We start from the raw sequence: 6,479 nt of genomic DNA, 5'->3' as shown, positions 1-6,479 counted from the left end.
CGGGGCGCCCCCGCAGGCCCGGACTCCGCTGGGCTCCCCGTCCTCGGTCTGCGTGGCTCCGGGGTGCAGATATTCTGAGAAAACGCAGGAGAGCAGCGCGGACTCGACCCTGCAAACTTCAGGTCCAAGGTTACCACCAGGCTTGGGAACCTCCGGAAAAGCTCCCAAATCCCTTATTTTGCAGGAAGCTCGCTGTGAGGTGATGCGACGTTGTGGTGGTGGGAGGATCCCCTGAGTCAAGGCCGCGTGGGGCCGGGAGTGCAGAGTCGCGCGCAGCTCAGGGACAGTCCTCCTGCGCACGGGTGGCCCTGCACTTCCGGTCCTCCCCGGCAGGCCGTGACCTTCCCTCTCAGCATCCCCTCTTCCCCACTGGCCCAATATTCCCTACCCGGTGCTCTCCTGCACTTATGTCTGGTCACGTGGATTGGGGTCGCTTGGGAGAGCCGTTTCCTGCATCTTTAGGGTGGCTGGCGGGATCTTAACTTGTTTTCTTCATTGTCGAATTTTCTTCCATTTATTCAATTCCTTAGATTTGAGAATTGAAAAGACCAAAGGTATAGCGAAAGGCCCATCATCCACATTTTTTTTGGGGGGGGAGGGGGAGAGGTGGGTCTTTTTTTCTGAATTCCCTGCACAAATTCACACTAGCAAATGAGGCTTCAGCCTCTTTCCCCCCCAGGGGCCCAGGCCAGCGTCTACCCTTAGTAAGTATGCAGTAAATGGTGAAAAGATTACTGGATAGAAAAGATATCTTCTTTAGGCTCATGGTGCTTAGGGCTAGTGGATGTCTAATCAGCTGGCTGACTTGTGTTTTGTTGAATTCATTTGAGAGACTGATAAATGCTTTTTACAATTACTTTGATATTATTTTAGAGAATTCCCCAAACGTGTTTCAGGAGATTCCTAAGAATATTTTCTTAACTTATTAACTTATGAGATAAAATGCTATGATTTTTTAGAATTTGGGAGTTAACCTTTCTGTAAGACTTTTCCTTCCCATTTTGTTTTCTTTTAAAACAATTTTACTTTCCCTGGTAAGAGTTCAAGGCCTTATGAAATGAAGTTCATCTTTATAGCCAATTTGAAGCAGAAGCTAAGAGACTTCTCTTTTGCTTTCCTGCTGCTATATTACGATTTAACCTTTGTCAACCTTAATTCGTTTCCATATTGTGTCTCCTGCATCATTCAGCAGTTCTTGTTTTTAAACACCATAAGAACTTTTTGTAACCAGGAGAGAAATTTTAGGGTCGTGAAATGGTAAGACTGAATTCAGTCAGCCAGCATATAGTAAATGCATATTTTACTGAGCACCACTTGTGTAACCCATAGGCTATTCCCTAGGTCATTTTATGTCCTACTTTCATTGATTGTAAAATAGTGAAATCATATAACCAATGAGCCAATAACCGTGAAAGTAATTTGAAAGGTTATAATTGCTAATCAAATGTAAAGCATATTTATTAGCATCATTATTAAAAGATGCCAGAGGGATACGAATAAAACCTGTTCCTATCCTCTGGGAACTTACAATCTAGTTGGGCATAAATAATGAAATGTAAATTGAAAGAAACAGCCACTAAGCAGTGTTCAGTGTCTGGCATATTGAAGACATTCAGTAAATGATTGCCTCACATTAATTTGCAGTCATGTCATTCCTTTAACAGAAATATAATACTGATAAGTAAAGGAAGGATTAATTAAGAAAACTTTAATGGAGAAAACAAATTTGTCCTTTTTATATCATATGTGGAGACTGGGCTATGTAAGCGATTTGTGTGTGAAGGATAACGGTGGTCAAACTAGAAAATGATAAAGATGTTTGATTAGAGGGAGTTCAATGGTAAATTGTAGAAAATCTTAAAGATCATGCAGTGGAGTTTATGTTTAATAGAAAAAAAATTAAAGAACTGTGGTGGCCCTTTGAGCAGAGGATGTATATTTAATGTTGAGATTCATTTTAAAAATGATTCTGTCTAGCTCCTGGATATACAGAAAATTGAGGGAGAAGGAGTAGGAGGAAATATTTTGGTGCAGTTCTGGAACATGATATTGCTAGAGAGGGGTTATAGTCAGAGCCATCATCCGGTTTCTTCCCTCAATTTATAGACAGTGGAAATAATATTGAAACAATGAACTTGGAAATGAGTGTTAAATGGAACAAAAGTCACAGTACTACTAAAATGGGTACTACCTCCTTATTCTTCATTATTCATAGTGCTAGGGGGTGCTAGATAAAGACATTTTTTTTTTTTGTACTTAGCTAATCTACCTATATTCAGTTGAAGGGGTTTTTAACTGGGGGTGATATTGCCCTCCTACCCCACCCTCTGTGGACATCTTAGCAATGTCTGCAGAAATTTATAGTTCTAGCAATTCTTTATCCACTACTGGCATCTAGTAGGTACAGGATGGGGATATTGCTAAACACCCTACATTTCACAGGCTAGCTCCCTGAAACTTCATATTTTCCTGTCCAACATGTCAATAGTGCTGAGGTTGAAACCCTCTGTTATGAGAATGAAACATGATCTCTAACTCTGGAAAGGTACCCACTATGAGTCCCAGGACCTAACTTCTATTATAATAACAATTTCAATTGAAAAAACGTTTTGCTTAGTGAGACAGATGTAACTCCAAAGATGGGTATATCCCTGCCTAGCTCTGAGGCCTTAGAAACAGGAAAATCAGAAGGGTACCTGCTTTGTATTTTCTACTTCTTTTACAGTGGAGTTTGAAATCATCCTTAAGGATTTGTCATCTAAATGTTATTTATTAAATTAATAAAATGTGCCTTTGGAGTTGCTTAGCAACTTATGGAGAGCTTTCTAAAAGTTCATTTGTTTGTTTAAAACCAGGGTAGGTTGCATATTATTAGCTACATTACATAAATCAACAAAGAAATGTACACTGAAAATGGAATAAGATGTTTCAACACATTTTCTGCTCTCCGTGTCTGGCAATTAAAACACTCTAATTGTCTGGTAGAATTGCATCAAGTATTCGACAAACATTATTTATGTATGAAACTTCAACATAATATTGAGTATGTAAGAGAACCAAAGGGGAAAAATTAAGCAGGTTTGTCATAAAGTATATGTTTATCTTAACCTTTCTTCTTCAAAAATCTTATCTACTAAGTACTTTTATCAGACACTAATTATACTTTCTGAAAAGAATTTCTCCAACACCCTTCACTGCCTGCACCCTTTAATCATATCTCATTACATCTACCTAATCCATATCTTTTTCACATTGCCAGGGCTCATTAACAGTTTTAAAAGCCAATCTTGGACATTATCATTTCTTGCAATCGAAATGAAAATAATGCCAATAATATTTTATTTCTAAAATGTAATGGATTATTTAAATTTTGTTCTTAAGCCATTTGTTCTTTAAATATTAACAAGGAATTAGCTTCCAGACATACATTAGGCTAGCAGGCCTGGTAAGATGTGTCTGAAACCCTTGAAGCACTTTTTGAAGAAGTTATTTTTGTGAGCTTTTTAAACAGTGGATCATCAGTCACTTTGAAGGGAAGTGATCCTTGATTAACAGTTGGCTGATATTGCACTTCCACAGATGTGTGGCAGCAATACAGGTGCAACCTGTGAAACAGGACAGGTAATTTTCAGGATCTAAGTATGTTTTTCACTTTAAAAAATATGAAAGATTAAATGGACCATCATCTTTGTGTATTACTGCCATTAAATTGTTATAGACAAACGTCTCACTCAAATAATAAACAACAGGGATTTATCTCCCATAACTTTAAAGAAAAGATTGTAGGTTTGGCTGATTCTTTATTCTTTTTGATTTTCTGTTTGTAGAAAAAATAAAACCCTCATCAAATTTGCAGTTACATGACCAAAATAGGGGCTCGTGGTAGTAACTTTGTAGGACTTGAAAGTCAAATGCTGTCTCAGAATAAAACTACATAGGACTAAGAAGGTGTTCTCTAAAACAAAGCTTTTTTCACTATTACAAACAAGCTTGAGGTGATTTCTTGAAATAATCATTTTAAACTCTTAGGAATGTTTAATGGTCTGCTATTTTATTTATTATTCACATACCATTAAGTTATAGTTTCTGGAAATAAAACCATGAACCAAAAGTGACTGTCCAAAAGTACAGCTTTTAGACCTGTATCCAGAGCTGTTACTTAGTAGCAGTAGAGACACAAGGAAGTTTTCATTCCTCTTTGATTTTTTCCCCATTCATTCGTTCCACTACATAGTTATTATATCTTATTATGTGTGGAATATGTAGGTTTTTAAAAAATATTTTTCTTCATTAATATGGTTTGGCTTGTTACTGTTACTCAGTAAAAGCAAGTGAAAACATGATAGTAGGTGAGTTTGCTTTTCCATGTCTCATATTTTGCAGTTGTACAACTTCTAAGATTTGAATGGTGTTAGATAATTAAATTTTAATGTCTATAATATACATCCCCCCAATCACTCTTTTAGCCATTTTTCTTTTAAATTCCTTTAATTTCTTTAGTCATCAGATTTGTGTATGTTTCTATGTGGGAGGTAAACTTTGTATATGCTCAATTATACATAAAAAGTTGTTCACATGTGTTCTTTTTTGCTTTATTTAATGTAGCTTGGGTATTCAGGTTTTACCAAATTTTTACAGGGACACCATAGGCATTGTATATTCCAGTGGCATTTTCTCATTTGTTATCAATTAAATGGATTCTGCTACTAAAACATTTTTGACAAAAAAATTAACAATGTACTGAAATATCACAATTAAAATGTTATACAGTATTAACTGTACTTTAACAGTTATTTTTGCTTTTTGTAATCCTGTTGATGTCTGTATCTCTCTATGTTATTAAGAAATTTTACCTCTACTGATTGTCCATTTTCTTGTTCTTTTCGTGTTGTTACTTTCAGACTTTTTTTTATCGGTCAGTACAACGAAGGTTGCCATGGTCTTCTACTTCGTATCCAAGGATATCTACTCAAGGATATGCTGATATCAAACAAGTTTCCAAGCAGAAAATTCATCTTGGAGGAAGACATGTTTCAAGAAAAAGTTTGCTTCAGCAATTTTTTAAAAAAAAATTTTGGTGGTAGTAGTGGGTATCAAACCTATGGCTTCTTGCATGCCAGGCAAGCACTCTACCACTGAGCCATATCCCCCAAAATTCCAGCATTCTTTTTTAAAAAATATTTTCTCCTATAGTATCGTCCAGACTCTAAACTAATAGTAGGTTTCTTAAGTTCATCCAGATCTCCTCCATGTCAGAATATTCAGAATACTCTGTGTGTGTGTGTGTGTGTGTGTGTGTGTGTGTTTGGGGGAGTATACTGGGGATTAAAACCAGGAACATTCCCCACTTCTTTTATTTTGAGACAGTCTTGCTGTGTTGTCCAGGCTGGCCTCAAACTTGCAGTCTTCCTGCCTCAACCTCCCCAGTAATTAGAAATTACAGGTGTTCATACTGTGTCTGGCCATGTCTGTATTCTTGGTCATTTTGCCACCTTCTGGCTCCAAAGATAAAGAAGAAATAATAATAAATGAATAAAAATCGTTTGTTCCTGTTTCAGTGAGTCATTCCAGTCTTGAAGCACTCTGGTGGATTAATTAACTTTATTGTTACATTTACTAGCCCACACTTATTTGTGGGAAAGTGCTCCTCTTGGCATTTTCTTAGTTGGTGGAAGGAACACTAGGACTATGACATTGGACTTCACTCTTTAAGTTCATGGTTCTGTGGCAGCACAAAACTTGAACAAAACTTACTTTTTTCATGTATAGGCTGGAAGTACCACAGCACCATCTTTTCCTGATGTTATATTCTAGCTTTTATTTATTCTTGGCCACACTTCTTTCCTGAGCAAGAGTTCTTGCTTAATATGGGGGTTGGGATTGGTAACCCTATGAAGAAACCTGGTACCTCTTATATGGGAAGTTTGGAGAGCTTATCCTAGCAATCAAATTGGTGTTAAGATGGTTAATTGAATCCTGTGGGTATAGTGCTCTTATCCCAAGTGAAGAAAATGAAAACATTTCTTTATGTTATTATATACCCCCACTCAGTTTTCATAAGTAGGACTTCCTAGTGTACATTATCTTATCCTGGAATGAATTATTTCAGTTCTTGTAGTCTCTTACAGATTTATAAGGAGTATGGTGCCAAGGAGAAATTTGAAAGAAAGAGCACAAGATGAGATTGTCTTTTGTTAAACATCAAGATCAACACAAAATAAATTTTAAAAAATGTGCAAAGTTATCTTTTATTAGAATATTTAATGAATTTTATTATAACTGCAATATTTTAATTTTAATTTTCCTTCAATTTCTTATGTTTCCTCTTCCTTTTAATTAAAAAAATCTTAGTTATATTCAATATCAGAATACACCCTGACATAGTCACAAAAGCATGAAATACAACCCACTGCAGTTCAGTCCCTGGCACTACCTACCTCCTTGCCTTCCACCAACCTTTCCTATGTCCATGCATGGAT

At 36.5% G+C, this 6,479-nt stretch overlaps 1 long non-coding RNA gene across 1 annotated transcript in view; it reads left to right on the top strand.

Annotated features, from left to right (window-relative positions):
* The window catches only part of LOC125615261, a 17,659-nt gene extending 12,337 nt beyond the window's left edge, over positions 1 to 5,322 (top strand). Inside the window, exon 3 of the long non-coding RNA XR_007345835.1 lies at positions 4,902 to 5,322. This is a non-coding gene — a long non-coding RNA (uncharacterized LOC125615261). The remainder of the gene's footprint in view (positions 1 to 4,901) is intronic.
* Positions 5,323 to 6,479: the final 1,157 nt, after the last annotated feature.

This window comes from Marmota marmota, unplaced genomic scaffold (genome assembly GCF_001458135.2).
Source record: "Marmota marmota marmota unplaced genomic scaffold, marMar, whole genome shotgun sequence".
Lineage (NCBI taxonomy): Eukaryota > Metazoa > Chordata > Mammalia > Rodentia > Sciuridae > Marmota > Marmota marmota.
Note: the sequence above shows the minus strand (reverse complement) of the source record. Positions and strands in the feature narration are given on the sequence as shown.